The sequence below is a fragment of the Notamacropus eugenii genome, chromosome 2, assembly GCF_028372415.1.
Source record: "Notamacropus eugenii isolate mMacEug1 chromosome 2, mMacEug1.pri_v2, whole genome shotgun sequence".
In the NCBI taxonomy this organism is placed as follows: domain Eukaryota; kingdom Metazoa; phylum Chordata; class Mammalia; order Diprotodontia; family Macropodidae; genus Notamacropus; species Notamacropus eugenii.
Window position 1 is genome coordinate 92,664,006 of NC_092873.1, and position 24,760 is coordinate 92,688,765.

Consider the following 24,760-nt stretch of genomic DNA (forward strand, 5'->3'; position numbering starts at 1 on the left):
CTCTCTACAGACTCGCTAAATCTATAACTAAGAGAAAGGTAGCCTCAGCAACACAGAGTTGAACTACAGAGAAGAACAGATCCTGGCCGCCCAGATGAACAATCCATTATCATCCCTATCATACACCCAAGGGAAGTTAAGTGAGGACATTACAAAGAAATAAAGAAATTCCAGGCTTTACACAGGGTTTGTGATCTGTCTTTGCCATGCATTTATCTTACATGTTTCTCACTTAACACAGTACTCTAAATTTGAGGTCACTCTTCCATGAATGAATTTGTGTAAGAATACATCCCAGATTTTGGTGGGGAATGTTTTGTAACTGTCCTTAGTATGCTATTTCAATAAATTAGGCATTTAGTCTACTGGCAATTTTTTTAAAATTTTACTTTTTAAAGAATGATTTTTTTTCCTCATTCACATGTAAAAACAATTTTTAACACTCATTTTTAAAATTTTTGAGTTCTAAATTCTCTCCATCCCCTCCCTCCTCCTTGAGAATGCCAGCACCTTGGTATGGATTATACATGCACATTCATGCAAAATATATTCCCATATTAGTCATGTTACTAAGAGAACACAGACCAAAATAAAAAAGTAAAAAAAACTATGTTTTGATCTGCATTCAGACTCTATCAGTTCTTTCTCTGGAGGTAGAAAGAATTTTTCATCATAAGTTCACTGAAACTATCTTGGATCACTGTATTGATAAGTTTAGCTAAATTATTTACAGTTGATCAGCATATAATATTGCTGTTGCTGTGTACAATGATCTCCTGTCTTTGCTCACTTCACTTTGCAACAGTTCATATAAGTCTTCCTAGATTTCTCTGAAATCATCCTGCTTGTCTTTTCATACATTATCACAATAATATACCATGACTTGTTCAGCCATTCTCCAATTGATGGGCATCCCTTCAATTTCTAATTCTTTGACATAACAAAAAGAGGTGCTGATGAGGTTTAGAGTTGATAGAGCTCGTTCAAGTATGAAAGAATTTACTTAGACCTTCTCTGTAACCACTGGGAGCTTTATTGACACAAAAGCAGTATGGGTCTCCTAGCAAGAAAGCTAAGACCTTTGATATTCGGAGAAGTTATGCTTATATAGAGGTCTCAGAATGGTAATGTAGTTTTAGAGGTTTTTATGGAGGTTAAAGATTAAAGACAGGACAGGATGACATAGGATGAGAGAGACAAAGAGAATTCTTTATGGTTTAAGGATTTAAGGACAGAGCAGGAGGACACAGGTTAAACATTAAAGGACCTAGAGAACACAGGATAAGGGACACAAAAGCAATTCTTTTGGTACAGGTTCAAGATGAGGGGGAAAGGACTTTAGGGCACCTTCACGTTACAAAATAAACTAGGGGCTTCATAAAGTACTGGAAAAGCAACTCTTAACCCTTAGGGGACCATTTGCATCCTCATCATTGCTATAGATACTTTTGTACATTTAGCATCTTTTCTTTTTTCTTTGATCTCTCTGGGATACAGACCTAGTAGTGGTATTGCTGAGTCAAAGGTTATACAGTATTACAGATGACTAATTGTTAATGGTAAAAACAGAGCCTGATCAGAACATACCCACAGGTTATCACTTGTGCCAAAGAGCAGGAGATACTCTCAGGGGACCTATCAATGTGGGTACAAGTGAAGAAAGTAGCCCAGAGAAAGTGCTGAACCTATAACATATAATATTATGTATTATGAATATGTAAGTAACTTTTAAATATCTTCCATGGGAAAACTAATGTGCAAAAAATAAAAATTACAACTGATAGCTTTCATAGAACTTATGAATCTTCTGGTTTTTTGATAAATATAAATACATGGGCCAAAACTGATTAGCAGAACTTACAAACATTAAAGAAAATATAATTCTGCTTTAACAAAAACATAACTCCTGAAAGAATGAAAAACTAAAATGAAAACTAAATCAAGTTCAATAAGTGCAGAATAATTCTTTCCCCCACCCCAATGCTAATTTATGCTACTCAGGACTGCTAGATTTTTGTAAAAGCAATGAGTATTCTTCTTCTAGTATTTACAAAGCATGAATGAAGCAAAGACAAATAAAACAACGTAAACACCTACAATTCACACAGAAAAAAAATCACCATCTGTAGGGAAGTTTTCCTCTTTTCTCTCCTACTCTAAGGTTTATTCTGGACTTAAGGTCAATATGTAGCTATGGATATTAATCCTACAATAAAGCTTTCTGAGCTAAGACGTCACAGAAAACAAAAAATTTTGCTACCCCAAGAACAGAAAGGGAACACACAGTTCTGTTATACTAAGTGCCAGACAAGTACAAATTCTCCAAACTAATGGTCAACAAACACCAGAAAAATAAGATGTCCCTCCAATTTCATCAACTGTTCTCTGGAAGTTTTTCTTCACACTGATTTGCCAATTGAAAAAAACCTCAGGTCTTTTTAAAACCAGTATCATTATTTTCCTGTGTATTGTTATTTATACTGTTGTTCTCATTTTCATTATGGAATATTTACATCAGACTTTTGTTCCTTGAAATCAGAAGATCTGTATGATTCTGCCAGTAGTTACTTACAAGTTACAGCCTCTAAGCCTTTATTTCCTCACCTGTAAAACAGAGATTAAACCACTTGAATTCAATGTACATCTCTATTCAGATGACTGTTAGATCTACCCCTCTCCTGACCTCCATTGATGGCCTACTGGACATTTGAACTGGATATTCCAAAGGCTTCTCAAACTTAACATGTACAAAACAGAACTCATTATTTTCCTCTTATCCCAAAGCACCTCTTTCCCCATCTTCTCAATTACTGACAAGTGCACTAACATTCTCCCAGTCACCCAGACTCAAAACCTTGGAGTTATCCTTGAACTTTTCTCTTGTACTCACTCCATATAGCCAATCCATTGCTCAATATTGTTTCTAATATTTTTGATATACAATCCCATTCTTTCAACTCCTACAGCCTGTTGCAGGCTCTTATCTCATACTTAGCTGTACTAGTCTGTGGGTTAGTCTCCCTGTCAAGAATCTTTTCCCACTTCCAGTTTATTCTCTACTTAACTATGAAAAGTGATTTCCCTAAAGCACAGGCCTAACCATATTAATTCCCCTATTCAACAAACTCCAGTGGCATCTTATTACCTCTAGGATTAAATATCCTCTGGTTTTAAATTCCTTTACAATCTGCCTCCTCCCTACTTTTTCAGGCTTCTTACATTTTACTCCAGAACCACTGGCCTTCTTACTGTTCCTCGTCTTCCAATGAGACATTCCATCTTTGTGTGAGTGCTTATTTGCCTGCTATCCCTCATGCTTGCCATGCTCTCCCTTCTAGCTTCACTGGCTTCCTTCAATACTCCACTGAAATCCTACCTTCTGCAAGAGACCTTTCCCACTCTCCCTCAACTGTTAGTGCCTTCCCCCTGGGATTAGCTCTCATTTTTCTGTGTGTTTATGTGCATATGCACACACACATACATACGTACACATAAATACACAAATACACACATATACATATATACACACATATGCATGTTTTGTGCATATGCATATGTATTGTCTACATAGTTGTTTGCATGTTGTCTCTTCCTTGAGAGTGAGTACCGCGGTTTTCCTTTCTTTGTATCCTCAGAATACCTTGAACTCCCTACTTTAGAAAGTTGTCCTTACAAGCAGATGACATAATTATATATTAAAAGCACAAGGAAAGAAGGAAGGAAGAAAAAGAGGGAGAGAGGGAGAAAGACAAGCATTTATATAGGGCATACTATGTACCAGGCACTATGCTAAGCATTTGACAAATATTATCTCATTTGATCCTTACTACAACCCTGGCACATAGGTGCTATTAACTATCTTTTTTATTTTACAGTTGAGAAAACTGAGACACACAGAAGTTTCATGACTTGCCTACAGTCACACAGTATCAGTCAGTATCTGTGGTCAGATATAATCTCAGGTCTTCCGAATCCAGGTCCAATACTCTAAGTGGCTGTTAATAATTATTTAGTTCGTTGGCAAATATGGCAATTTTTAAGAAGCAGAAAAGACAGCCAAAAGTTGAATCTATTTTTCCCCTCTCATTGTATCTGTAAATTAGAGCAATCTGCAAATTTGAACACAATGTGACTGCTCTGACTTACAACCTTACCTTCATGATTGGCTAAGTATTAGAAATCCTGGCTATCCCCCAGAACCATTGAGAGTGGCATTAAGGAAATGGGAATGTGTGTCACTTCTATGTGCCTAATGGGAGGGAGGCAATGTTGTCTGAAGTCACTCCCACCACATAGATACATAACCATCTAGGACTTCCTGAACCTAACCAATGAATCTGGGGGAAAAAAGTAGAAGCTGAACCCTTAGGGCTCCCAAATGTGGAAGATCTGGAGAGAAAAGATGAAATAGTAAAGTATAAATTGAGTGCTAACCATTTTGTTTTCAGTATTCCATATCTGCTTACTCAAACCATTCAGTCTTATCTGTACCCAACTTCTGCCACCATGATTATTTTACTGCTCTGCCACTATCATGTATTTCAATCAAATTTATTTGTGTATTCTGAACAAAGTTCCCTCCTTGACTTCTAAGATGACCATTCATCTGATAAAATGATTCCTAACTAGAATGTTATAGGGATCAGCTTCTCCTCAGCAAACATTCACTCAATGGGGGACCAAATACTCACTCTCTGAAAAATGTGAATGAGTAATTTACAAGAGAGGCAATACAAATAACAAATACTGCAAACATAAAGAAAAAATTCAATCTGCGTGAATAATTAAAGAAATACAAATTCTGATCTCTTACCCATTAGAATATCAAAAATGAAAACAACAAAGCCTAAAGCAGATAGGTTGTAAAGAAGTTACGCTCATCAGCTTCTTGAAATCCTTTGGGAGAAACTTTTGCATGTTGCAACAAAAGCCATAAAGATGGCCATATAGCCTGACACAGTAACTCTACTGTTGACATCTTATTTCAAGGAAAAATTAAAAAGATAAAAAATATCTATTTGTATGCAGATGTTTATATTATATATAAGTATATGTGTATATACACACATAAATAAAGTGAAACCCACCTAATCGCTCAAAGGCTGGGGAATGGCCAGGGAGACCCCAGTCTGATAATATAATGGTGTAGTGCTTAAAGAGTGGGACTGAGAGCCAGACAAAACCTGTATTTAAGTTCTACCTCTGAAACATTCTGGCTCTATGGCTTGGGCAAGTCAACTAATCTCCCACTGCTCTATGCAACTCTCTAAAACTATAAAATTACAGTAAAGATATTAACCTGTACTTTTATGTTTGAGTTTACTCATCCAAAAGTTCCCTATGCTGAAAAAAAATCACAGGTCCAGGCCTATCTCCTATGCAGACATAAAGAATAAACATGAATAGTACTGCAAAAACAGAGCAAGGTTTATTGAAATAATGCAAAGCATTTATAACATATAATCACATATATACACAGATTGCAACTAGGTAAAAAGTTTAAAAGGCAAGTTGAAAGTGTCAAATAGTAGAAAGATGTTAGTCTGTAGCTCATGTGCAATGGCTGTAACAAGTGGCAACCGCAGAGATCAAGATGATGCTCTGCATCATTATGCTAGGGCACATGATTCTAGAGGTCTAATGATTTAACACTCTGATAGAGTGGTGAAGGACTTGAAGCGCAGGATGAGACACGGTCAATGCAAAAATTTGTTATGCTTGATTATCTAAGTTTGTAACAGAGGTTTTATTTTTCTTTCCTACTCAATGTGTATGTGTGGGGTGGTTTGTGGTGAGAAGGAGAAGAGGCAGATTTCGCAGACTAAATATATATGTATATATGTAGCGTGTAAATACATAAAAGGTTTAAAAAATTACTATGGTAAAGTCTACCGACAGACCAGAAGGCAGAACTTATTATCAATCAGTGAATGGAACACATTTGTAAAATACATGAAAAGCATCAGAAAAAAATGAATCTTCCATCCTATATGACATCAGCAAGCTGTTTAATTGATGATAAGGCAGATCTTCGCTGCCTTGTTTACCACCAACACTCAAGACTTATCACCCCTGCAACAAAGACTGAATCAAAGAGAAGGCAAATAATTGGGCCTCACGGGGAGGACAGAAGGAAGGCCTTGGAAAACAAATGTGTGCCGAATGCTGCTGTGGAAGTTCGCATTACATTAATCTTGTTTCTACTGTTACATCTAATTAAATATGAATATATTAGAAGGTTTTATCTTTTTTGATCTTGAGCTATTATCGCTCTCCACTTTTACTTTTTTTAACTAAAAAGTAGGTGAAAATTTCCCTTTGATAAGTTAACACTTGGTTCAAGTTTTTCATGCTGTTTATATCTGCCCTTCAATGTTCATTGTATTCATATTTACTTCCATGACTTTTTTCCCAGAGATTAGTTTTACCTTTAAGATACAAAGATTTACTAGGGAATAAAATAAATGCTCTTTAAAAAATAAGTATAAAGTAGTAGAAACAATATTGGATTTAGAGTCAGACATCACAGTCTCTGTGGGCCTTAATTTCTACCTCTGTAAAATGAGAAGATTGGAAAATGAACTCTGAGATCTCTTTCTAGCTCTTAATCTATGATCATATAATAAGAGAGGAAGTTCAGGTTTAACTTCTGCAGAAATGTTCTTGTCAAGCTCCATAAACAAAAAGATAATACTTCAAGCAGCCAAATGAAGAGAGATCACATTCCAAGAACTTCAGTCAGAATCACAAAGAACCAACAGGGAGAAAGTAAAAGAAGAATTAGAATATGACATCCTAAAAATTGACCTTCACACAAGAATTACTTCTTCACAAAGTTGAATATAAACTTACAGGAGGGAAAAATAAAAAAGAACTTTTACCAGAGTTGATGACTTCCAAACACTATTTGAGAAAATCAAAGCTGGTCAGTTTTTGAAATGCATTGAAAAAAAGAAATTTAAGAAAGGTAAATATATTTACTAAATACTAATAACTCAAAAGAGAATCCTTGGTCCAGATGCATTTACAAATAAATTCTATCAAATACTTAAGGAAAAAATTAACTCTGAACAAACAAAAACTATTTCCAAAAAAAGAGAAAGAAGACATTTCTCCAAACGTCCTCTGTGAGATTAACATAGTTCCCCAACAACTAATGTCACCCGCTCAAAGTTTACCTTATATCTAGTCTATATCTTATATACTTATGTACACATTGTCTTCCCTATTAGAATGTAAGTTTCTCTAAGTGCAGTGACTGTTCTCACTTTTTCTTTTTATATCTGGCACTTAGCACATTGCCTAGAACATAGTAAGAGTTTAATAAATACTAACAGATTGGTTGACTGATACTGAAACCAAATGCTGAGTAAGAAAAATCACAGACCAAATTATTAACAACGAATGCTCCAATAACTAATAAGAGAAATGTAAGTAAAAATAACTCTAAACTTGACCTCACATCCCCGAAACTGGCAAATATGACAAAAAGAGTCAAAGTTGGAGGAGCTGTAGAAAAACAAGCATGCTAATACATTACTAGTGGAGCTGTGAATTTGACTCAACCATTCTGGAAAGCAATTTGAAATTGTGCTAAGAAAGTGATTTGATCCAGAAATCTAAATGCTGGGCATACAAAGGAAGTCAAAGGAAGGTCCAAAATAAACTAAAAATATTGATAGTAGCACCTTTTGTAGTAGCAAAGAATAAAACAAAGTAGATGTTGACTGACATATGGCTAAATATTGCAGTACATTAATGTGATGTATTACTGTGGCATAAGAAACAGTGAATATGAAGAAAACAGGAGGTTTGGGAAAACTTATATGAACTAGTACAGAGTAAAGTAAGCAGAAGCAGAAAAGTAACATACCTAGTGACTAAACCAATGTAAATGAAAAAAAAAGAAAATTGAAGGTAAACATTCCTTCATTCCTCTTGGGCCTCTGCTCCTCACTACAAGAATTCTTTCTCCATCATGACCCAATTACTTCCTTCACCCTGGAAGATCCCTCCTCCTTGTGGTCCTTTCCTCTTACTGTTCAGTTCCTTCTGCAACCTCCATTTTGAAAGAAAGTGCTGAGGTCAGCTATGTTTACTCCTTCCTTGCTCTCTGGGCTCCACTCCTGACTCTCTAGACTTTTTTCCTACCATGACCCCACACAGGTACCCTCTCCCACCCCCACCATTGTCCTTAGTTTTTCAGCTACTTGTAGGTATCTTTCCCATTAAAATGTGAGCTCACTGACTATCTTTCTTTTTGTTTATATTTGTACTCTCAGCACGGGGCCCTGGCATATAGTAAGCAATTAATAAATCCTTGTTGACTTGATTTGACTTGATACTGCATAATATTAACTTGAAGAGGAGACATAAAAATGTATGCTCCTCTCCCCTTTGAAAAGGTGGGAAACTGCAGATGCAGAACACTACCTATCCCATCTGACTGGATTTGATGTCATTTAATTTTCCTTAACTCTTCTTTCCTTCCTTCCTTCCTTCTTTCTTTTTATTTGTTACAAGGAATGCTTCTCTGGGTGGAGAGAAGTATTAGAAAATAAATGAAGATAATCTTAATTTTAAAAAGCTTCCAATCCATATTTGTGAAAGATTGTGATTTTAATTTCCTCTTTTTTTACTTGATTTTTTTTATGTTCAGATTACATATGCACTTATAGATTATCATAGTGTGTAGTGTAAGACACTGCCTAATTGCTTTACAGTTTTAACAAGTAGGATATCTTCCCCCTAGTAAATTTTCTTCTTGTAGTTTTTCAACACTAGGTTACTGATTTTTTTTTTTTACTGTGTCTTATTCTTATTTAGTTTTGAACAACTGGAATTATTCACATTACTAAGTTGTTCATATCCTGACTCAAGATTCAATTCCTGAAACTATATTCCAAGGAGGTTATTCTCTAAAAGAAAATGAACAATGTTTGAAGCAGTATTATTTGCAGGAGCAACATATATGATCAAAATTGAGAATGACTGAAGAAATTACAGCATATGAATGTAATTAACTTTATAATGAGGAATGAGGAATATGAAGAATTTGGGAAAATATCACTTGTAAGAACTGATACAAAGTTAATAGAGTCAGATTCGTAATGTATACAATGAATACAACAATAAAGTTACTAAATTCAACAATGAAAGGCGACAAAACCATCCAAATACAATAATCATTCTTGCTACCACACGAGCAAAGCTAAGGGACCATCATCATTCAAGAAGTATTAAGTGCTTGTGTGCCAGGTACTGAGCTAGGTGCTAGGGATAAAAGACAAAAATGAAACTGTCCTAGCCCTTAAGGAGCTTACAGTGTATGGAAAGTGTACCTAAATTCTACATCAATGAGATACTATCAAAGTATCAAAATTAGAATGGAAATTGATTATAAAGTTAATTATTTTAAACTTTTGATTAGACATGTAAATTTATTTTTATGGTAAAGCTGATTAAATGTCACTTTTTAATGGTTCTACCACATTCTCTATGCAAAGAGAATCTGATGTAGTAAGAAGAATACTAAACTGGAAGTTGACCTGGTTCTGCCATCAACTGTGTGACAATGAACAAATTACTTCCCCTCTTTGAGCCTTAATGTTCTCATCTATAAAATGAGGTAGTTTGTCCAAATGATCACTATGACTCTTTCCCACCTCTAACAGTATTGTTATTCTAATTACTTGAATACATATTTAGATGAATTTTTCCTTATGGAAAAAAGATGTAGAACTAAAAAGTTGATTATGAAGAAAAATTTTATAAAGCAAGTCCTATTTTTCACTGTCCATTATAAAAAATAAAATTATACTAAAAAAAAAATCAGGAGAATTAGTTTTAACATAAAAATATGACCAACTCCACAATGTTAAGGGTTAAAGTACATAGTTCATTTCATTATGGTAGTAAATTAGAAACTATTTTCTATACTGTGACATCAACTTCCCATTTACCTTGCATGGATAAGGATATCTTTCATGCCTAAGAATATTAACCAAAATTCACTTTTACACAGCTCCAATAATTCTCCCTCCCTTCTGGTTCTGTATTTATATTTCTATCCCATCTAGTAGGCAATGATATTATACTGTGCCAATTAAGCGCCATCACCTGACACATGATGCACTAGTCCAATCTCAAAATTCCTCAAGTTTGAGACTTCAGGAACCATAAAATGATTTATCCCCTAATAAATGAACATAAAATATAGAATAATAGAACCTTAAAGCCAGAAATCATATTAGAAGATCATCTAGTCCAAATTGCATTTACAGTTTACTTAGCTAAAGCCAAGTAATAGAAGGCCAGCAGAGTCAGGGCAAAAATTCAAGTCTTCCAATTCCTACATGTTGTTTTATAAATTCTTCCTCACCGCCCTCCCCACTGATTGATTCAAATTCAATTCCACACATTAAAAATTTTAAAGCATCAGGTTATCCTACTCTAAACTAGGGATTCCCTCCCTAACTACCTGTGGGTTCAATATGAAAAAGGGGGATATGTTCAAGCCCCCTTCCAGTATAAATTCTACTAAAAAAGTAGGCAAGTCACCAGAAACGAATACAAAGCATTTAATTGAACCATACTAACAAAACCTAACAAGAAAACTCATGCAATAAAATGATTTTTAAACTCTCATAAACCAGTAAAAAAAAGGTTTTTTTCCCCACAGACTTCTGCAGTAGCAGGGAAAAGGGAACAAATCACAATCCAAAGACAGGGGAGAAGGCTACCTTGAGTTGTTTTTTTCAGCAGCTTACCAGGCAATGCCTTGCCTTCTCAGCTGTCACTAGAAGAGACTCTATTTCCTCTTGCTGTCAATCAACTGTTAGTTTTACTTCTATAGTCATACTGCTTAACTGCCTCTTCTCCACCCAAAACCAAATAACTCCTGAGCTCTGCTTCCACAGCTGTTGCTTGTCCCAAAGCCACTCCCTGTCTCAGACTTCTGCATTGCCTCCCATGAAGTTCTTAATTTATCTCTTAAGATAAGTGTTCTTTTGATTCAGACCTCCCAGACTACATTCCTGAAAGTTATTGTTAATGTTTTTTTGAAAAACAGCACTTTCGGAGACCACCAGAGCCATGTATCTAAAGACACTTTTCTTCACATTCTTTCATTTGTCATAGTATTATCTAGGCAGTACCCAAAAGGCAGTTGCTGTGAGATATTTATTTTCTCCTTTCTCTAGCTCTGATTCCTTTTAGGAGTAAATAACTTTCTATTTTGTCTTCTCTACCTCAGGGAACATGTAGTATGGCTTTCTGCACATCCCTCTTGGTTTGTCTTTTCAACTTCCATGATACCTTGCTATGAAAATGCTCTTGAAGTTCTGATTAGCCACAAGGAACCAACAAAATGTATGAGTCATTTCTGCAAAGCCCTTATCCCCTAACATAAAAAAGACTGACAGAATGGTTTGTACTTTCCCATTATCAGATACAACATACGCGTGGTTATATCTTCTAAATTAATCACTGAAAAATTGTTTTGAAACTTAAAGAACAACAGATGAAGGTTTCAGTGGCGAAGAATACAATGATGGTTAAATGTAGACAGTACATTAATATGATCAAAAACTGCTCTATACATAAATGTGAAATTTTTTAAGCCAAAAGAACACAGTACACACAGTGCTTTAAAAAGATCCAAAAAAATATACTGAATTTCAAGGAAATAAGGTTTACATCAATTTCTAATTCAGAGTTCCTAAAAACCAACTCAACAGCCTTTAATGCACAAAATGAGAGGGGGACTTCATGAAAAGTCTCATACATCTGTAATTGTGGAAATAAAGGACTTCATGTGAGAACAAATATAATAACCATGAAAAAGCCATTTTATACACTCTGAGTAATAAGAAACAATAGTAATTTCTCCAAGGAAAGAATCCTATTAGTCTGTTTAAAATTTGTGGATATATCAGCTTAATGTTAGAATCAGAATTCTAACATTTAATTTAACTACATTGGAAATTATATATCTGTAGATATATAATTTTTTTCAGAAAAATCTTAATGCCATAACAGGCAATATACTATTGGTTCATGTGTTACCAGTGTGTCTGATTCTTTCGTGAAGTGTCCTCTAGATTGCAGAATTGCTGTTAAGGATTGGGAATACCCAAGGTGACAGTGGAAAGAAGTACAAATGGATTCAAAATGGGTTTAGAAAGATTAGAAAGAGCCAAGCTATTTGGTATAGTTTGTTACTTTCTGGGGAAATACATATGTGGCCTTCAGGATTTTCATATGAGATTCCTATTTTCCTTCTACTAACTATGGAATCTTCAAATTCAGTTCCAAATGTCTTATTGGCACAATGGATATATTGTTGGACATAGAGTAAGAAAGACCTGAATTCAAATCTGGCCACTGACATTTATTAGCTATGTGACTGTAGGCAAGTCAATTAAGTTCTGCTTCAGTTTTCTCATCTGTAAAATGGGGATAACAGCATCTACCCTTCAGAGCTGTTGGAAGGATAAAATGAGATCTCTATAAGACACTTTACAAACCTTAAAGTGCTCTATATATACTAATTATCACCATCTTCATCAATATTTTCACTGCACTATGTTGGTGATATACAAAGATGCTGAATTGGGAGTCAAGACGCCCAGGTTTAAGTCTTGGTTCTTCAAATTATTGGCTGTATTATCTTAAGCAAGTAATTGTTCAATTATCTCTGAGCTTTAGTTTCTTATATTTTTTTTTGTAAAACAGAAGTGACAACTTCTGTACTGTCCATCTATCATTTCAATCAATCAATGAACAAGAATCTACTGTCTACTATATGCTAGGAGCTGAAGATCCAAGTACAAAGAATAAAACAATCTATATTAGCATGTATCTTACATTCTAACGAAGGAGAAGAAATTTCATAAGTTAAGTATACATAGAACATATATAATATATATGAAGTGAATAAATATATACTAAGTAATTAAAATACAAAGTAGGATGGAAAACACTAGTAGCTGGGAGAATCAGGAAAGGCTTCACACAAAAGATTGTGCTCAAACTGCCTTACAGGAAAAGAGGAACTCTATGTAAGGTGGAGCTAAGAAGGAAGAGCATCCCTGGCAGGTAGGACAGCCAATACAAAAGCAAAGAAATGGAAAATAATGTTGCATGGAAGTGTCAGAGAACAAGCTAATTCAGCTGTGAAGGAACCAAACCAACTCCATGTTGTGAACAGTATCCATTTTGTGACTTAAAAGTTCTATAATTCTGTCAAAGTTTTGTTCGTATGATTTCAAGGAAATCAGATAGTACTAACCACAAAATGTTCTAGGACAACTTGTGGTTAGTACCCCTCGATTTTGTCATGCTTTTGCCAATCAGAAAGAAGAAACACTCTTGTTTCTCAAGATGGTGTAACTTAATTTGTTCCCCATTATTAATTATAAAAAAGCTTTGTTATCTGTCATTTGGTGTCCTTGTGTCTACTGAGGGGCCTTGGATCTGATGTGTTGTGCAACTGCTAACCCTGCTAATAAATCAATTTGTTTGGATTTCACTTCCTCAGTCTTCATCAATTTCACAGCTGGCAAACCAGCCAGGAGTTCAAGAGAGGGAACTGCCCCCCCCCCCCCCCAACCTCTTAGAAGAACTCAGAAGTCTCAGATCAATTTCTTACTGAGGGACTTCTCTGTGTTGGACTGCTTTGGAGGTTAGACTCTCCCTCGACCTCAATCTCAATTTTTCCACTCCAAGGTAAACTCATACGTTATTAGAGAAGTCCCTTAAACAAATAAGGGAATTCAGTAGAAGTATAATGAAGGGCCCCCCCCAGAAAAATTTCTCATATTTGGTGACCCAGGGAAGCTCCCAGTTTAATCAGGAATGACCAAAATAGTACATTATTAACTTGTGGGAAATTTGGTCTAAAATGAGCATTTTGATTATTGTATATTAAAGAAGTTGAGACTGAACAGCCCCACTCCTATGAAATGAACTCTTGGTTTTTCTGGGACACTGTCTAAAGGGTCATGCCTTCCACTTCTTAAAGAGCCAACTCTTTATTTGTGTTACTCTGCCTTCGCCCTCTTTAACTTCTCTCCCTACACCTTCATCTGAAAATGAGCGACCAACTGTGGATGTTCTTCCTCTCCAAGAAAGATTTATACAGGATGTAACCCACCCAGGAAATATGGTATCTTTGAGACTCTTAATCTTTTAGGCCCTCTGGGCCCTCCATACGGAGGAGAAATACTCCTAAATTTGATGAAGATCCTGAGTCTATTATAATCTAATTTCAAGCCATATTTAGAGGTTATAACTCTACCTGTGGAGATGTGATTGCCTTAACAGAAATTTTGCTCTACCCTGGGGAAAGAAGTGCCATCACAGAGGCTACAAATAGACATACCCAAGTTGGCACTACTCCTGCTAGGCCAGAAGGTCTTCCCAATCGGACTTTATAAGACTCACAGTGGAACCCTAACAACCCAGCCAATTACACCAGCTTTTACAAACTAGGGAATTCTTCCATGTGCCTTCCACTTTGAAAATTGCAACACATTTCAAGAAATTTTAAGAGGAAAATGAAACTCCTAAGCACTTTTACGATAGGTGGTGTAAAGGTGCTAAGTATGTAGGGTTAGATCCACTCAATTCATGAGATGCTTGGGTGATTAATTCTGTCTTTGTTAACTAATCCCAACCAGAAATAAACTAGTATTTTGATAAGTGCTGTCCTGGATGGCATGCAAAAGGCACAGGCAAGTTTAAAAGCATCACCCAATATGTATATGAAGGAAGAAACAAAGAAGAGGTAAAATATAAACCAAAAATACTGACTATTCTCACTTTGAGTGAGTAGTATCAGGAAACCATAAATGTTTTTATTCTCACAAAAAGGACATCTCACTGAAGAAAACAGAAAGATGAGGAATTTTAAGAATAAGGGGAACCCTGGGAGGACCCAAGAAATATCTATAAGCAGGGTGGAACCCTATAAACTCTGAAGGAAATTTTGTTTTTCCTAATCCAGATGTCCTTGCTGCAGCTATTCTAGTTTTTTGCCACTCCTTGCACTGATACACAATATGTTACTTTTAAAGTTGGAGACACATATTATGATTGCTTATTAGATGCTAGAGTATCTAGTTTAGTTTTGACAAGAAAGTCAGAGTCTAACTGGAATCTCCAATAAGCACCAAGATGCCCCCAAATTGGGGACCTCATATGTTATTGAGATACTCTGACTAACTACTGGTACTCTGACAGTGAAACATTTTTTATGTTTATACTTAGATCTCTTAAGAATCTGTTAGGCGAAGATCTTCTCTGTAAACAAACTGAAAGCCATTATGTCATGCTTCCCCAATGGAGCCATTGCATTATGCCTCCCTGAGGACTCCCTCTTCTTGTTTCCTATTTTCATTCAAAATGCCCAAGAAACCACCAAGGATGGGCCGGATATTCCATCTGACATTCCTGACTGTCTATGGGCTGTTTCATTCTCAGATGTAGAGATATTAAAATCTGCTATTCCCATCACCATTAAAACCAAAAGAGGGCCATCACCATCTGTTCCCCAGTAAGGAGGAAGCTATTGAAAGTCCTTCACCATTACTGGCTTTCTTAGAGACCAGATAAACTGTTTCATGTAAATACCCTTGTAAAACTCTTATTTTACTTGTTAAAAAAACCCAACACCCTAAATCACACCCTGATAGTAAACTTGTTTATTGCTTTGTGCAGGATTTACATGCCATTAATGCTTACGCTATATCTAAACATCTAGAAGTTTCAAATCCACTATTGTCTTTTTCATTCCTTATGATGTTACCTGTTTTACAGTGATGGATTTGTGTTCAGCTTTCTTTAGCACCCCCATTCACCCAGACCCTTGGTACCTGCTTGCCCTCACCTGGATGAATTTACAATGGACGTGGACTCCTCTGCCTCACCCTGCTCTCTCATTTTGCAGAATGACTTAGCTTTTATTACTTTTAAAGGCTTCTCCCTGGTCCAGTACATTGATGATCTCCTGCTCCCCTCCTCAGTAGTGAAATCTGCCAAGATGACACCTATCATCTTTTTTAGCCTCATCAAAGAGGCCACAAAGTCTCCAAAGCAAGGATCCACTGATGGCTTCCCTAGGTGGAGGATCTTAGTTTCATTTTGTCTGCTGGCATTCATTCTCTTTCCCTGATGTGCATACAGGCTCTTCAACAACTGTCTGTTCCTATGACTAAAAAACAATTGCATGCTATTTTGGGAGCAGCTAGATATTGGCAACAATGGATCTCTTCCTTTGGTGAGATTACTAAGCCTTGAGTCTCTCTAACCAAAGACCAAATTCCAGAGTTCCTACACACTGAACCACAATATCTTACTGCCTTGCTGTACTCCAGTGCTGGGACTTCCAGATTACAGTCTTTTTCTCTTTTTGTACAGGAACACAAGGGAGGTTACTTCTGGTGTCCTACCTCAAATGCTTGGACCTCTCCTCACCCTGTGGCATACTATTTTGCCCAGCCTGACTCAGCTGCCACAGGAGCTCAACCTTGTTTGCAAGCAGTTGCTGCCATTGCCCTAGTGTTTGGGGCCCTTCTAGTAGTTCAATGTCCCCATCAAGTCAAGGCTTTGCTCAGATTTTTGTGACCAAAGATTCACCAAATATGAGGTCACTTTGTTAGGAAGGAAAATTGTTTCTGCAGTCCTTAATCCTGCAAACTGTTTCCTGATCTACCTGTCTCTGTAGAGCCTTTGCATGACTATTTTTCTGTCATAGACATGGCCAAATAGCCCCTCAGTGACCTTGCTGATATTTCCCTTTCAGAACTCAGACCACATCTTCTACACTGACACATTTTTCTTTGTTTTTTGGTGTCTGACATACTGGTGTAGCAGTGGAGTCTTGGACCATGACACTGTCTGGGGAACCTCCCATTCAATATGCTGAGCTGGTTGCTCTCTCTCAAGCCTTCTGGCTCACCATCTGTTATATGTTCAGAGTCTGTTATGCTGTCAGAATGCTGTGGTTTCTCACCTCCTCCAGCGAGGTTACTGCTAATGCTGACTTCATTAAAGATCTTCTGTTTGTTCTTCAGTCATCCCAAACTCTAGTCATTGTTCACTGTTCAATTCATACTGGTAACACAACACTATTTCACAGGGTAATGGTAGAGCTAATGCTGTAGCAAAGTTAGCCATATTAGAAGGACCTCCCTACATGCTCTTCTGTTCTTCTGCGTACTCTGTTCTAATACTGATGAAGATATGACTCCAACATTGAGAAGTAAAAATCAGAGTTTAAGGCAAAACAGATCTCTGCAGTTTGGGTGACTGCAAACATAAGCCACTCCTCCACAAGAGCTTTATCTAGATATGAATATCTCATATAGGGGACCATTTTGGCACTCAAGGAATGGTTGATACAATATAATGGGCATGGGTTGCCCAGGGTATTACCATGGTTATAGATCATATTTGTGCTGTCTGTCCCACTTGTAAGTCATTTAAGCAACATACCTACCAAAACATTGCTTTTGGTGGACTCCCTTTGACTTATACTCCATTTGAACATTTGCAAATTGATTTTATAGTTATGTCCAAAGCTGGCTGCTATAAAAAGTTTGTCTTGTTATTGTAGACTCACTCTTTGGGTTGAGGCATTTCCTGATCCTAAAGCTACATCTAACTTGGTTGTTAAAATCTTTCTTAAAGAGATTGTGCCCAGGTATGGTCTACCAGTACCTACAGATTCAGATTGGGGGCGGGGGTATCTCATTTCACTGATACAATACTCCCTCAAATTTATTCTTGTTTTGGGATAACTCCTAGGTTTCATATTCTTTATCAATCCCCAGAGTTCAAACAGGTTGAGCATATGAACAAAGAACTTTGAAATTATATTGGTAAATTATATTCTGACCACTTAAAGTGGTCTGATGTATTTCCCTTTGCTTTGTTTTATCTGAAAAACAGACTAAGGGGGGAATTATACCTCTCTTCTTTTGAATTGCTGTTGGTCACCCTCCCATAAAAACAAAACCTTTCTCCCCAGTCTATATGTCATTGTTGGGAGGAGTTATGTCTCTTGTTTTTATATATACAGGAACTGCAAAAGAGATTGAAGGAATTTCACTACACAGGAACTGCAGTACAGACTGGACCTTTGAACTCTTCACTACACAACTTCCACCCTGGAGAAAATGTTTACATTAGGAATTTCCAATGGACCAGCAGAACTCACCCCACCTAGAAAAGACCTTTCCAAGTATTGCTGACCACCTCAACTCTAATCAAGATTGAATAAAAAGACTCTGGAATACACTAATATTCACTATTTCACATGAGGATCTATGTATCCCAGAATGTTTTTTGTTTTTCTTTGTAATCTTAGGAATGAAAAATTGTCAGTTATGGAAAAATAGATACTTTTTAACTCTACCATTTGTTTTATGCCTCACAATCAAGCATAAGATATAAACTTCTCACATTTCCATGCTGTTTTTTAAATTCTGATCCTATTACCAGCTGCAAGTAAAGCATCTTGCTCTTGAAGACAGGCTATGTGAAGAAAACATAAGGATTCTATTTCTCCCAGAAAAACATGGCAGGGTAAAAATCGTTAACACCATAATGCAAGAAAGAAGAGAATTTCCTAGAAATTTTGAACTCAGAATATGAAATATCAGTTGAAAGAATTCATAGGTTATCTGCAGAAGGGAAAAAAATACCAAGGCTGCAAACTCCAAACATAGTAGTTAAATTTAACAATTCAACTTAGAAACAAGTTCTGCAAGTGATTCAGAGAAAGACTTTCGAATACAAAGGAAAGTATATTTGAATAACACAGGACTATTCAGTACCCACCAGAAAATGCAGGAGGGAATCAAATAATATCTAGCAAAGAAGAGAGGAGTTCAAAATGCAGCCCAGCACGACTTACTTTCCAAATATGAATTTAACCATAAATGAAAAAGATGGATGTTCAGTAATAAAGAAGTGTTAAAAGATTCTTGAAAGAAAACTGGAATTGAAGAGATTATTTACTTCTCAAACATCCCAGACAAGAGAAATTCAGGGAGAATAATAAATGCAACAGCCAAGGACAGAGACAGCCACAGAGTGATAGGAGTCAGGATTGGAGGCAGAAGTCTGGTGGAAATAACAAAGAGACAGGCCTGAAGCACAATGTACAGAAACAGGCAAGATAACGGTATCTACAGGGAAATTGTAGTTTTTTTGGTGGGACTACATAAAATGTGAGGGTACAGGAAAGGAGATAGAGATGAATGTGTGAGATGTCAGGGTCAAATTCAGGGTTAACAATGAAGGGAAGGTGACCCCTGTGCTCTTAGTAAGAGAAAAGTCTACAGAGGAGTGAGTGAGGAAGAGGAGGAAAGGATTAAAAAGGGGGGAACAGAGACTTCATTTTAGTGGTGGGAGGGGTTCCACTGATAAATACTTCTTATAGGTGAAGAGAGATGTTCTGTGAAGGGAGATGGGACCTTGCACTAAGTGTGGTCTAGGGGAGTAGGTGCTTAAAAAGTCCACTTGTCCTACTTTAGAAGGGTGGAAATTCATATTCCTGGGGGCAAGTGGCAACTAAAAGAATGGGAAAAAATGGAAATAGGGAGGAGGTATTGAGGAAAATGTGGGGGGAAAAGGTAACCAGGGAGGATGTAGGTCAGTGATGGACAGCATAATCAGGAATATGATGAGGAAGAGGGGACAACTACATGGGGCAGTCCTCTCTGACACTTGCAAGAACTGGTATTGTTTTGGTGATAAGTCACAATGGAAAAGAGGAATGCATGGGGCCAAAGCAGAGACTGCCCAGAGGGGAGAGCTTAGAGTGGATACCTTGGAAGTTTTGACTGCATGAAGAATATAGAGAATGGAGAAAGGCTAGATAATTATTAATTATATAATTACAGGGATTAATAATAATAAGCATCATGAACCAGAAAATCAGGGTCCAAAGTAAACAGAAAGGGAAGATATAATGAAAAGAATGAGAGAATTGCTCTCTGAAATGGGGTGAAAAAATGAAATTTTGAAAACTAATGAAAGGACTAGTTGAAGCAGAAGAGAGAAGGGAGGAATCTATTTGACTGAGAAGGGAAAATGGAAGTAGGAAGGGGAAGAATTATATAGTTAAACAAAAGCAAGAGAGAAAAAGGAACTAATAAGTAAAACCTCAAAAGGAAAGGGGTAACAAATGAGAAGAGGGGTTGGGGGAGGGGAAGAGAGCCAGTGGGAATAGGGCCACCTTCAAAAAAATTAAGGAAAGTAATAGAACATAATACTGTGTTTACAGAAGAAGAGGGGGAAAAAATATAACTTGAAAAAAATTTCATCATTAGATGGAAGAGAATACAAGCCTAATTCTCATAACTTTAAATGTGAATGGACTAAACAATCCAATAAAATGAAAGAGTGACAGATTGGGTAAGAAAATAAAACTCTACAATCTGTTGCTTACACGAAACACATCTGAAAAACAAATATATGCAGATGCAAAAATGAAGGAATAAAAAATTACTATGCATCAAGTGAATATAAAAAAGCTGGAATCACAAGCATGCTATCTGACAAAGCAAAAACAAACATTCAAAAAATAAAAAGGCATAATGTAATTACATTATGCTGAAAGAAGCCAAAGGCAACAAACAAACATCAGTAATAAACTTATATACTCCAAATGCCTTTGCATCCAAATTCATAAAGGAAACATTATCTGAACTACAAAAAGACATAAACAGAAGCACAATACCAAAAGAAGATTTCAATATCCCTCTCTCAGTTTGTGATTAGTGTAACATAAAAATAAACAAATGAGAAAATATGGAACTGAACAAATTGCTAGAAAAATTAGAGTTAAATGACTTAAGGCATCTTGTAAAAGGTAGGACAAAAGATTAAGCATATTTCTTATTACCACATGGAACTTTTACAAAAATTGACCATGTACTATGTCACAGAGATATTGCAAACCAAGGTTAAAAAGGAAGAAACAGTAAATGCATCATTTACAGATCATAATGCAATAAAAATATTCATTGGTTCAGGGCCCACAAACAAAAGACAGACCAAAATAGATACTTAAAAATTAAATCCTAAAAAATGAGTGAGTCAAGGAACAAATCATAGAAACAATAACTATGTAAAAGAAAATAATATGACATATTACCAAAATTTCTAGGATGTAGCTAAAGCACTCCTCAGAGGAAAAAAATATCTCTACAAACATGCATAAGCAAAATAGAAAAAGAGAAAATTAATGGAATGTGCATTTTTTTAAAATTAGAAGGCCAATAAATAAAAAAAACAAAAATAAGCACAAAATAGGAAATATCAAAAATTAGAGGTGAAATAAATAAACTGGAAGCAAAAAACCATGGAAATGATAAACTAAAAGCTCATTCTTTGACAAAATTAACAAAACTGATAATCTAGTAGGTAATCTGATTAAAAAGAGAATAGAAAATCAAATCAATAAAATAGCAAATGAGTAAGGTAAAATTAGAATAAGATCAGAAGAAATAAAAATAATAATCAGAATATATTGTTTATATGTTTATACATAGTCATATGTTTACAATCAAAAACATTTATGTTGATTTTAAATTTATTTTAAGAAATTGAGGAATACTTTAAAAAAAATACCCAAGTTATCAAAAGACCAGATAGAGATTTTAAATAACTCAGCCTCAGAAAAAGAAATATATCTATCTGTAAACTCATTAACAAAGGGTAATACCCAAATAAATACAAAATACCCAGTCCTGATATATTCTCTGGAGAATTATATCAAACTATTAAACAATTGGCACCCATACTCCAAAAATTATTCTCAAAAATGGAGGAAGAAAACATTTTGCCAGAATCCTTTCATAAGAAAAATATGGTCACAATAGCTAAACTAGAGAAAGATAAAACATGGAAAGAAGACTATTGGCAATATCATTAATGAATACTGACTCAAAAATTTTAAGCCAAAACCTATCAAACAAACTAAAGCAATTTATCCAAGAAATCATTTATAATGGGATTGATACTAGAATGCAAGAATAGTTCAACCTTAGGAAAACAATCAATACAATCATATTAAAAATATAAACATCCAAAACATTCAGAGATCTAAACAACTATCTTCTACCTATCACTTAATTTTGCTCTAATTTACATGTTTATTGAATGAGTCAACAATTTTTTTCTTTAATTGCTAATATTACAATACTTTTTTCTACTATTTTTTTCATTGTAAGTTCAGTTGAGTTGAATAGATTTTGTGGGCTATCCTAAGAACATTATTTAAAACATTTCTTCTACAAGAACACACATTTTCAAATTCTGATATACCAATTAATTTTTAAAATATGACCCATCTGTAAATTGATAAGTTTCATTTAACTTTGGCAAATGAAGTCATACTCCAGTGCTTCACAATGGCACAGAAATGACTCTTGAGTATGCAAAAGGTGAACCTACAAAGCATAATCTTTGTCAGCACCTACCAAATTTTTAAGTCTGTTGAAGAGTGACACTAGACTATACCTGTCATCTGAAGACAAACCTAGTCAGGTTCAGGGTAGCTTAATAATCATAAAGTTGACCAAATAGTGATTAATTTTCTTTTAATCAACACAACTCATAGAAGACGATTTTACTAAATTTCTGAGGAGTTTTAATCTATATTGATATCAGGATTAAAGCAAAATTATTCAAGTATTGAATCAACAAAATAACCAAATCATTTTTTAAAAAATATATGCCAGCAAAGTTAACATGAAAAGATATTATTTTAATATATATATATATATATATATATATTATTTTTCAGTTTTCAACATTAACTTCCAGAAGAATATGAATTCCAAATTTTGTCCCCATTTCCCCCAACCCTCCACCCCAGGACAACATGTACCCCATCTACCCCTTCCTCCAGTCTGTCCTCCATTCCATCACCTCCCCTTTTTCCATCCTCCTCCCCTCTATTTTTCTGTAGGGCAAAATAGATTTCTATACCCTACTGTCTACATCTTCTTTCCAAGTTGCATGCAAAAACAATTTTTAACATTCATTTTTAAAGCTCTGAGTTCCATATTCTCTCCCTTCCTCCCTTAACACTGATCCTCATGAGAAAGTAAGCAATTCAATACAGGTCTTACATGTATAGCCATGCAAAACACTTCCATAAATAGCAATGTTGCAAAATACTAACCACATTACCCTCTGTCCTGTCGTGCCTTACATTTATTCCATTCTCTCCCTTGACCTGTTCCACCACAATAGTGCTTGCTTCTGATTATCCCTTCTCCTAATCTGCTGTCCCTTTTATTATCTTCCCTCTTTTATGCCCTTACCCCCTGCTCTCCTGCAGGGTAAAATAGATTTCCATACCCAGTTGAGTGTGTGATATTCCCTCCTTAAGCCAAACTCCATGAGAGTAAGGCTTACTTATTCTCTTTCATCTCTCCCCTCTTCCCCTCCATTGTAAAAGCTTTTTCTTGCCTCTTTTATGTTAAATGATTTGCTGTATTCTACTTTTCCCTTTCTTTTACTCCTAATATATTCCACTCAACAGGAAATTTTATTTTTTAGTTATTCTCCCTTCATATTCATCTCACTCTGTGCCATCTCTGTGTGTGTGTGTATATATACACATACACCATAAACATACCTACACATATATACACATATATAATATACACATACACACATTTCATATACACCTACACACATACATACATACATACATATAAAATGCATATGTTCCCCTAACTATCCGAATACTGAAAAAGGTTTTCATGAGTTACAAATATCATCTTTCCATGTACAAATGTAAACAGTTCAACTTTAATGAGTTGCTTGTGGCTTCTCTTTCCTGTTTACCTTTTCATGTTTCTTTTGATTCTTGTATTTGAAGGTCAGATTTTCTATTCAGCTCTGGTCTTTTCAACAAGAATGCTTGTAAGTTCTCTATTTCATTGAAATTCCATTTTTTCCTCTGAATTATTATACTCAGTTTTGCTGAATAGGTGATTCTTGATTTTAATACTACCACCTTTGACCTCTGGAATATCATATTTCAAGCCCTCTGATCCCTTAGTGTAGAAACTGCTAAATCCTGTGTTATCATGATTGTATTTTCACAATACTTGAATTGTTTCTTTCTGGTCACTTATAGTATTTTCACCTTGACCTGGGAACTCTGGAACTTGGCTACAATGTTCCTAGGAGTTTTCCTTTCAGGGTCTCTTTCAGGAGGTGATCAGTGAATTCTTTCCATTTCTATTTTACCCTCTGATTCTAGAATACCAGGACAGTTTTCCTTGATAATTTCTTGAATGATGATGGTCTAGGCTCTTTTTTTGATCATAGTTCTCAGGTAGATGAATAATTTTAAAATTATCTCTCCTGGATCTATTTTCAAGGTCAATTTTTTTCAATGAAATATTTCACATTGTCTTCTATTTTTTCATTCTTTTGGTTTTGTTTTATAATGTCTTGATTTCTCTTAAAGCTTCCATCTGCTTCATTCTAATTTTTAAAGAACTATTTTCTTCAGTGAGCTTTTGGACTTCCTTTTCCATTTGGACAATTCTGCTTTTTAAGGCATTCTTCTCCTCATTGGCTTTTTAGACTTCTTTTGTCATTTGTGTTAGTCTATTTTTAAAGGTGTTATTTTCTTCAGCATTTTTGGGGTCTTCTTTAGCAAGCTGTTGACTTGTTTTTCATGATTTTCTTGCATCAGTCTCATTTCTCTTCCCAATTTTTCCTA

At 35.5% G+C, this 24,760-nt stretch overlaps 1 protein-coding gene across 13 annotated transcripts in view; it reads right to left on the reverse strand.

Annotated features, from left to right (window-relative positions):
• Positions 1-24,760, reverse strand: part of FKBP5 (FKBP prolyl isomerase 5) — a 162,996-nt gene that overhangs the window by 88,903 nt on the left and 49,333 nt on the right. Inside the window, exon 1 of one of the 13 annotated variants that reach the window (XM_072641876.1) lies at positions 10,770-18,781. The exons of the other annotated variants lie outside the window; for them this stretch is intronic. The gene's annotated coding sequence lies outside the window, so the exon portion shown is untranslated. Of the gene's footprint in view, positions 1-10,769; positions 18,782-24,760 lie in introns of those variants that run through there. 13 annotated transcript variants of the gene reach the window in all.